This window comes from Montipora capricornis, chromosome 14 (genome assembly GCF_036669925.1).
Source record: "Montipora capricornis isolate CH-2021 chromosome 14, ASM3666992v2, whole genome shotgun sequence".
Classification (NCBI taxonomy): domain Eukaryota; kingdom Metazoa; phylum Cnidaria; class Anthozoa; order Scleractinia; family Acroporidae; genus Montipora; species Montipora capricornis.
In genome coordinates this window covers 28,167,612-28,178,156 of record NC_090896.1, presented here as the reverse complement: position 1 = coordinate 28,178,156, position 10,545 = coordinate 28,167,612, and the positions used below count along the sequence as shown (strand labels likewise).

General features: G+C 39.6%; 1 pseudogene; it reads left to right on the top strand.

The window, feature by feature from the left end:
* Positions 1-5,289: 5,289 nt before the first annotated feature.
* The window catches only part of LOC138031831 (uncharacterized), a 22,713-nt pseudogene continuing 17,457 nt past the window's right edge, over positions 5,290-10,545 (top strand).

The following is a 10,545-nucleotide window of genomic DNA, read 5'->3' as shown; positions in this document are numbered from 1 at the left end:
TTGTCGACTTCGTCCCAAGTCTTTAAATCATGATGTGGGCGGAACATTCTTCAACTTTTATAGATCACGTGTCTCCGCGTTAATCGAGGGCTTTTGTAATGTTATACCCTCTCGATAATCCTCGACGAATATCAACGATTTATCCGAGCAACAAATAATATCACAAACAGCGGGATCGGTAATCAGAATGGAATTCGAAGTACCTACATGCAACGTGTTTTAGCGCGAAAGTAGAAATTTGTTTTATTAGTAGTTTTCTTTCTCATTGGTCGCCTTACGGGTGTGATTTTTCGTTTCTTTTGGGTTAGTGACTCATTCATTGACCTCTGTCCCCTGCCTCACTCAAAACTGGCGTTTTCAAAGAACTCAACTGAAAATAACTTAAGATTGTAAGTGTTAATAATGATCTTCAAAGGTACTTACTAAAATTTGAACAATTTCCTTATTAAATGAATTCTTCTAGTGATTTATTTGTTGCGTCAAAGATCGAATTGATTTACCTACTCCAGGTTACTTAGGTAAACAGCTGGGCAGATAAGCTCTTTGTGCTTGACGTGTGGGTCTCTATATGTGTTTACGGTAGGTTTTTTTTGACCGGGTTTTGGCACCAGTAACTACTCCACTGACGTCTTCGGAAAAAATCGTGATTCTTTAAACCGAAACCGTTGACGAATTTCTTTAGTTGATTAAACGCGTTGTCGTTGTAAAGGGAGCTTTTTTTTCGTAATTTTAACTGTCGAGTTATTCCTGCCAAAAAACCGAAGGACGTAGCCAAGGTTGGAATAGGCGGAAGATAAAGCTTTTCCATGATTCTTTGGATCAGCCAAGAAATCCAATGTGTACTTGTTCAATTTTTTTTCCGGAAAGTGTGAAATCACAAAATTCCCGCTTTTAAAGTATTGATGTGAGCTTATGCCACAAATATTTTTTCTGAGGATAACCGAGTAAAGGGACTGCAACCCTTTTTTGCGCCATCTCCACTAAAATAATTACAAACATACCTTTGATCTGTTAAATTGTGAAACGTGAAATGGTACTGATCAAATGACAGCATTTTCCAGATGTTTGAGACACGTATTTGGAAATATTAGATCTGGAATATCACATTGGTAGATGCACGGAGATAACAGAAATTTTTTTCGGACATGGGGGATTATAACGCCTATCCCGACCGCAAGAAAACGATCTCAGCGTGAAACTGTACTTACAGTAGAAGTAACTTGCGTCCCCTCATGTCCAAAACTAAATTTCCAAGCCTCCATTAATTTGGCTTGGTTAATTAAGAACGAAAACGATTCAAAAAATAGGGGCAAAACCAAGGAAAATGAACATAAATTAGTAAGCCATAACCGAGAATTCGAAATACTCGAGTTCGAAATAAGGAAGTTCAACTGTACTGGAGATATTTACTGTTGAATAAAACGCTGAAAAATCATTGTAAGAAGTGCTTGAAAATAACTAGTTTTAATTGACTTAAACTTATAACTGTGCTTCTAGAATTGGAATATGTGGTATAAAGTAGCTTTAGGCGGTAGTCGTTTACTGTTTCCAAAGTCTTTCGTCAAATTCGAGGAGTTCTCAATAATCCGGGTTGCCAAAGCGGACAGTTGGTTCTCACCGGGTGAGATTTAAATCATAAGAATTTGCTTTTACTTTGCAGAAAAAGAATAAACATAAATAACTGGTACTTACTTGAAAAGCCGCTTCAAGACGTTTTGTATGCCCCCTACAACAAAACGAAAATATAGTTAACTTCTGTATATGAAATTTGATAAACATGGATTCTCTGTATGACTAAATACTCTTACCTAACAGGTTACACCTGTAGAATGAATGGTAAACCAAGGCTTGGCGAGTTTTTATAAACCCAAAAGAGGAAATAAATGTCACCTATAGGTGAAAGGTACTTATTTTAGGATATTTGGTTTGTTTGGTTCAACAGTAACATACTTCAAAGGAAAAAATGATGTGAATGTTATTTTGTTAAATTAAGGCGTAAAATATAATTGAATGGATTTCATGACGCTTAGGAAATAATCGTACAACCAAGGTTTTGAAAGTCAATAAAGTAAAGTAAAACACAAGTTTCGTTACAGCTGTTGCACATTTATTTGCTATTTCCGATTTGTCCCTGATACTTCAGTTAATCTGCGATCTGCCTTGACGTGATAGCGGAACTTCATGTTATTTGGAACTCTTAAAAAAAAAATTCAACATTGCCTCAGTGTACATATGCCTTTAGGTGGTGTTCATTAACAGACTTACCGCAGGTACTCGGTGCCGAGTCATGCGAGGCAGGCTGCGATCATAACTGGATCATTAACCCTTTGGCTACTAGAGATTTGGCCGAAAAACACGTTTTGAAGCTAGTTGATGGGTTTTTTGGTCTCTGTCGTACTGTTTAAGAGCTAAATCTCCCTACAAACCCGTTTCCAGGTTGTACACTCCGCGGCCATTTCAGCCAGATGCAAAATAAGCGCTTGCAAAGTTCGGGCATACGCAGAAAGCAAAATATCGACATAGTTTTTGGGTTTAAAAGTAGCACAACACTTTCGACTTTCACTTTTCGCTTTCTCTCCTTCCCTCTCTTTTCGCTTTCCTTTCCTCATTTTTTTTCTCAACTTGCTGGTCATTTGGTAGGCTTTATTTTGGTGGGAAGAGTTTCTGAGAAACCTTTCATCATCTTAGAATTAGGTGCTCAGAAAGGTAGGTGGGTAATGGAGCAAGCTTTTCATGGAGATTTTCAGGTCAGTGTTACATGGTTTTTTTGGCCGTTTCTCCAGTTTCCTTGACTGAATTGTGCTCATTCTGGTATAGTTTGAGAGATCTCTTCTCCCTGCACAAGTTAGAGGACAAAGCTGTTCCTGACCGTTAAAAGTGATGACGTCACAAGGGGTAGATGGGACCAGATAGTAATCAAAGGGTTAAGATTCCCAGGAAGTCCTTCCATGTCTTTTATACTAAATCACTCACAAGAGCGTACTAGTTTAAGAGAAATGTACATCGAAGGGAAATGTTTAAAAGCCCTTTCATAAAATGTCACTTTGTCTGGAATGATCAGTTTCAGAATGAAGGTGATTAGGGTTCTGTTTTGTAGACTCAGTTGTGTTGTGATTAGACTGCAAAACAGTAGTATTTTTTGCGAACGCAAGCGACAAGGTAAAATAATATTCAAACAAAAGGTCTTGAGCGAGTGTAGAAACGGCGAGGGGGAAAGGGGAGAGGCTCGCGCGCTTCACACTCGAGGATCATGCTTACGGCGCTTCGTGCCTTCCGAAAATGGAAGAAAACGAGTGTTTTGCAGTGTATGTTGTGATCGCTAAAATTACGCGATTATTGTGTAGAGTCAGTTTAGGTGATCATATGTAAATTTCCTTCAAGTTTATAACTAAACACTTCCTTGATTTTATGATTGTTGGGTGATTGTTTTGTACCGACAAGAATATCCTTGAGTGATTTTTCCTTCTTGTAAGAAACAATCGGTGGCTGGTTATTAGCGTTCTGAAAAGAAATATCTTTCAGCTTTAAAATGTAAGACCGGTTTCGGAACCAAATAATTAAATCCTTTGTCAGTTGCTTTTAGCGTTTTCGAAGAGCTCAAAAGGAGAGCTACAGATTCGAGTTCTGAAGTAAGAATCAATGATATAGCGTCTTAAAACAAGCATAGCGCGTTCTGATTTGTTAGTTGTAAAGGGCTCGCTGATTGGAAGATATAGATTAACTGCTAAAACCAGGCGTTCAGTTAGTCGTGTGCTGCGCGTAAAACGGCAAGGGAGAAGAAGAGCTGCACTCCGCACTGTATTTATTGTTTTGCATAATAGGACTAATGATTAATTCGATCTGAAGCTATCACTGGTTTGTACCTGATAAAGAGGCTAACACTAAATACGTCTATATGAATTTTTTTCTCGGTTCTATTTTGCATTCATAAAAGTGACATCTGGGAAGAATCGACACCACGTACTCTTGTTTCAGGGATGAAATGTTCATCGAAGTGAAACAAACATCAGTTGTAATTTCACCATGCAATCCGGGCCGAATTATATGTCATTGTGATAATTATGATATTACAAATACTCATAGCTAATAGTCAGTGAATTTGTATTTTACCAGGTAAGAATTTATCAAGAATGTATATGTAATACGTGTTCAGTCTATATGGGTTTTAAGAACCAGTTCCAGTTGAAAAGACAGAAATCCTTTCCAAATGCCGCATTTGGCACGTAATATTTACGTTCTGCATAATAAGAAGGTATCCTTTAGAGAATGGTCACGGAATTAGAGTACCAAAATATGTAACTCTTGCACGTGCAGAGCACGCAGAGCCATTAGCTGTGGTTACACTAGCCCTTTTATCCATGGGTAAATAGCGTTTATCCACTAGCAAGGACGTTTTTGTGTGTAACCGCTTTTCCTAGACCGAAAATGTCCTAGGGTTATTTCCATGGATACATAAAAAACAACAAAAGAACTTCCCATGACAGTTTCTGAGCTAATCAAAAGTACGGTGTATCTGCTCCCTGAGGTGGCTTGGCCAATCATAAAGCAGAACGTAGCTAACTGCAGCGCACGACGTAACATGGCAGGGTTTCGTGCATTACTTTGAGTATTTTCATGAGTTTGCCCTTCGGACTGTCAGTTACGAAGTTGATTAAGTTATAATTTCTCTGTTTACAATTTGCAAGGTCAGTGAACTCATATCATATCACATCCTGAGGGGAGTCGGAGTAATTGCAGATTACCCCGCATCTCTAGTTACACGGTGCAGCCATCAACGCATCTACGCCGCTACTCGAGTTCTCAATTATTCATAATTCACTCAAATTCTCTGGAAGGTGGCTACGCGTCTACGGGGCTACTCGAGTTGTCATTTGTTTATAATTCATTCAAGTTCTCTGGAAGGTGGCTACGCAGCTACTCTGTTGTAATTTATTCATAATTCAGCGAAGTTACTTGAGCCGTAATAACTGTTGATAAGCACTACAATAACTGAAAGGTAACCAGTTTGAAATCAGTGCCGAGGCCTAATAACTGTAGATAAGAGAGCAGTAGGCCGAGACGGAGTTCGTTATATACACGATATCACAGTCTATTGCCTGGTATTCAATTTAAATATTCCTTTATGCCTAATTAGGCCTAAGGTTAGCATTTCTGAAGGGTTTGGGCTTTTTCAGCGATTACATTATAACCTCAGTGTACATTTTACCCCTGGTCTGCAGTCTGCATTTTACACTGACCTTATATCCACTCGGAATCGAACGCATTTCTGCGTAGCCATTTATAAGAACTACGCAGAATAACTAGTGTTACGGGATATTTTGCAATTTAGCCGGGGAGTCTTTTACTGCGTAACCTCAAGCAATTTACCCTCCGGAAGGCTCCAAACCTAAGGTGTGTGTAATCACAGCTATTGTAACGCTCATTAAAACTTTAGTAGAAAGTTTTGGTACGGTTCCTTTGAAGCAGTTGTTTCATTTGTCAGTCAGAAATTTGCATTTGTTAGTGGTTTTTAGAGAAACTTATGGACTATGGAAGAATCAGAAAGTGGAATAAATTTACAAGAATTGTCAAATAATGATCAAGATGAAGCCAAAAAGAAAGAAGCCAAAGAGAAAGAAGGGAGAGAAGAACAAGGTACGTTGATACGAAGTTCCCGCAAATGTTTATGATGAATATAGTGATTTGTGATTAGTTTGTTGTCGACCATGTAAAGTTGTCAACAGCTTCCGAAAATTTAGGTACTAATTAACAATCATGTAAAACGTTTTCCCTTTTCAAGAAGTGAACTATGTTTGTGGTCAATGATAAACCCAGTAATTGTTCTGGCTTTGATGTGGACAAATCTGATGATTGAAACTGGTCTCGAAATGTTGTTTACTTGGCCTTAACCGGTTTCTGATTGGCTTACGCAGCGTAGCGTAACAAGACCGAGCGAGACCAGTTTCACCAATTGGTGTTACACCACAGGCGCCCCAAGCTCAGTGTGAGCATGGCCGACAAAACATAACGATTTGTATGGGAATCCCGATAAAACTCTTAAGGAGGTAATAATATCGTGTGTAGCTTCCTTCCTGTGTGGTTATCTTCCAGATCCGACGCGATTTGAGTCATTTCTCAATTTCGTGGTTGTCAACGGTGTAATAAAATCCTAAAGCTGGAGACTAAATTCTCAGGTACCACCAATTTGAGTCAAATTTTTCTGGATAAAATGTTCCCATGGTCACAATTCCACATTACAATCAATTGAGAAACACTGAACTTTCATCTCAATCCACCATCAACGCAATAGCAGTCGTGCGAGCCACCTCAAGGGGTAATAATGCAGGAAAACGGCTTTCTAAAGATACGCTTTCACAGCAAAGTAGACACAGCTTCGACCGTTGATAACAAACTGAGCCTTACCGGAGTGGCAGACCGTAGTTTTGTCAAACGCAAATTTCTTTATTCCCCTGGGTCCCGACATGACTGTATCCACTCAAGCTTTCAAGGAATGGACCTCTTTAGCTTGTACGTTTTGTTTTTTCCATTTCAGACCACGTGATGTTACTCTAGGGGACAGTTTCTTTCAAATGTCGTCTTATGCACGAGCGTATGTATGCATAACTTATGAAAAAACAAAAGGAAAATTCCCTTGGGAACATCACGTGGTTTGAAATGGGAAAACAAAACGTACAAGCTAAATAGGTCTATTAACGTGCAAATAAACTTTGTTCTCGTAGGATATCATGCTTCGAATATTTTGTGGCGGAACAAACTGAAGCCAGTGAAATGTAATTATTAGCATCTGAGAGAAAACAGTCGTGTCTGGAGACCCAGGGGAATAAAAAGATTTGCGGTTGACAAAATACGGGAACAAATGTTATTTGCACAAGTAATGTTGATTCCTTGAAGGCTTGATAACTACAGTTACGATTGCGATGAGCCTACTACGTGCAAGCCTTATTAGGGACTTTAAGCACCGATGACGGCGACGGCAACGGCGACGTGGGTACCGAGCAGAAAGACTGGGGAGAAAACGCCGTTGTGGCGCGAATTCTGAACATTAAGCACTTGCCAAATCTTCAGAGGTGACGGCAAATTGTTTGCAGACTGAATAACTGTATTTTTCTCATCATGCCTTCTTTAAAAATGGCTAGAAATCACCTTCTCATAAGCCATTACGAAGGGATTGTAGATGACGAAGAATTTCTTCTGTTATATGACATCAACACATCCCCAAATCTTGATTTACCGTACGATTTGTACGAGCGTTTTGACCGAACAATAAGTGTTGTCCTCTCAGATTATTCTTATGAACTCCTCTACCTTACACAACTTTAACTGTGACCTTGTGGTATAATCAGGTATCCTTAACATTTAGAAGCAAACGCTGGAGACCAGGTAAAGGATCGCGAACTTCAAACAAAGCAACACAATCTCCATCGCTTCAGTCTCATTCACTTTCGAGAAGCCAAAATCGTGGTTAAGCAACAATCACTCAAAACAAGAACACCTCTTAACTATCCTTCAACTTCATGGAGGTCAGTAGATTTTCAAAACACCAACATATTCAAAAACAGGCCGAGAAAATGAGTTCTTTACTACTCACGTTTTCACACAACGGCAAATTCCCTCTCTTCACGTTGCGACATGACGGCTACGTGAGGGCATTTTCGCGCCAGACATGCACGTTTGGTAGTTTGGGTTTTCCCAGTAGCCTCTCCCGTCGCCGTCGCCGTTGCCGTCATCGGTGCTTAAGGTCCCTATTAACTAATAAAAACGGCGTGAATGCGCAAAAGTTTGTTCACAGTCACGCCTCCTTCGTGTTGACAAACTTCAAAAACACATTCCCGAAGCCGGAAAGCGTTGAAAGATGCGAGAATGAAAGCCTTAGTCAACAAACGTTTGCGCATTCGTGCCGCTTTTACTAGTTAATAGGACTTGTACGAACTGTATTTATCAAGCCTTCAAGGAATTAACATTAATTATGCAAATGAAATTTTTTCCAGCATTTGTCAAATTTTTTATACCCCTGGGTCTCCCGACACGACTGTTTTCTCTCAGATGCTAATAATTAAATTTTACTGGCTTCAGTAAGTCCAGCCACAAAATATTCGAAGCACAATATCCTACGAGAACAAAGTTTCTTTGCATGATTCCTTGAAAGCTTGAGTCAATACAGTCATGTCGGGACCCGGGGGAATAAAGAAATTTGCAGTTGACAAAACTACGATCTGCCACCCCGGTAAGGCTCACTTTATTATCAACGATCGAAGCCGTGGCCACTTTGGTGTGGAAGCGTATTTTTAGAAAGCTGTTTTCCTGCAATATTACCGATTGAGGTCGCTCGCAGGACTGCTATTGCGTTGATGGTGGGTTGAGATGAAAGTTCAATCTTTGTCAAGCCTCCAGCTGAAACGTCGTCTGTTTAGCCAGTTAGAAGGGGCGTGGCTCGAAAGCCCAGTTGAATGATGAATTCTTAAACCTACTGACCGCCCTATAAACGGGCTGATAATCGTCTCGTACGAGATCGTTCTATCATAGACGTTTGTACTTCAAAGCGACTTCTGAATATATTACGCCTGCTAGCTAAGAAAGGATATCTTTGATATTCCCGAAGTTTGCCAAAGTCAAATACGCTCTTTCGGTTACATTTAATGATGACTGATGACCCACAGTTTGGGAGAACTCGAAAAAGCTGTGGAAACACTCGCCTTACGCCGCCTTCCCACAGCATTTCTCGTTCTCCCAAACTTTCACTGGTGTTTCTAGAACTCGATAGAAACACGGTGCTCGTTTTCTATTTCTTAATTAATAAATGTAACTGATTATTTCCAACATTTTGTTCAAGCAAACATTTCTGTGTTTTTGTGTTTTAGAAAGTTATCGTGATTATTTTACGACTCCATACTTTGTCTTTATCCGTGACGCACTAATAAGCTACCTGGTTTTGTTTGGACTCCACTTTACCATCTGCCTGGAGAATTCAAACATTCCTTTCACTTGGATAGAGTGGGCGATTCTAGTATTCTTCACGGGTCGTGTATTATTCGAACGCGAACAATTCACAAATAAGAAAGTTGAGGAGACAGTAAAGAACAAAAGACGACATTGCAGACGTATGAGATGTAACCGGGGTTGTAAATACCTTGAAGAAGACGAGGAAACGGAAGAGCAAGAAACTAAACCACAAGGTTTTACTCTGAGATTCTCCAAGTACATAAAGTAAGTAAAATTTTGTCTGAGGGGGCTGGTAACCAACTTCTGTTGAACTTGTGATGGATGGACCGGTACCTCATCCAGGAAGGCAATCCTGCAATGCGGTAGTAATGATGGTATTCGCCTTAAGTCACCGAGTTTGAACCTGGATTAGAATTTTCCGGCGATATCAACTCCCATTTCACTTCTCAATGCAAAGTTGCTTGTTTAAAAGCAAGCAACCAATTTCCATTGCACTTGTGGTGCATGGTGAGCACTGCATCTAGGAACGCAATTGCGATACCGTCACCCGCCCTAGATCATCCTGTTCGAACCCGTGAATTCAAGCGCCACCTTTATGGAGATCGTTCTAAACTCCCGTTTTTCTTCTCACTGCAAAGGTGTTTGTTTAAAAAGTTGTAATGCTTTTTAAAGGAGCACTGTCATGCTTAATTGCCTGTTTTTAGGTCAAGAATGGGTCAAAATCTAAATTAGTTCTTTAGATCACACGTTCAACATTCCTGACAAACTACTGACAAGATATGAAATATATTTACAGAACAAAGCTATTGGTTTTTTTAATATTTGGCGACTTTCTGAAGGCATTGTCTCCAAAATTAACTAAGAAAACAGACTACTTTCTTCAAGTTTCACTCCATTTCCATCCTCTCCACCCTTGGCTGTACCAACAAAGAATAGATTCAGTGCAATCCAATGGTCGTTGGCAACAAAACTTCTGCATTATTTTTTTGGTTTTCATTGATGCAAGGTCGTCTTTTAGTGTTTTGAAGTTTGACTAAAATAGCGTGACACTGCCCCTGTAAGTTTGAAATAATTCATTTATACACAGACAACTTAGACAGTTCTTTAATTACTAGAATGACTCTAATTATAATCGGCAAGCTAAACCATCACACACACATATAATTCTGATTCAGAAGTGCTCAGCTCAAAATATACTTGCCCTTAGACATTGTCTTTGAGAAAAAGTGCTTTGTCTTCGTTTGTTTGTTTGTTGGTTGATTAAATTTTACCTATGTTTACCCTTTGTTTGTAGTGATTGGTGGAACATCTTGGACCTCATCACGCTCATCATTTACTTCACTAGTTTTGTTCTAAGAATGGTCACGTTGGCTTTGTCAGGTTCCGTGACCAACAACCGATCCCTCGTCATAGGTGGCTATTTTTACGGCCTTAGTTAACGCTTAGGGCATTTGGTCACGTGATGGAGACAACAAAGCAAACTGGACCCATCCAGACCGCTTTCTTCCATATCTTGAGTGACATCGCTACCATATTTTGGCAGTTTATAGCAACTATTTTGGCCTTTTCTATTGCAATGACTTAAGTTTACGTGGCTGAGAAGTC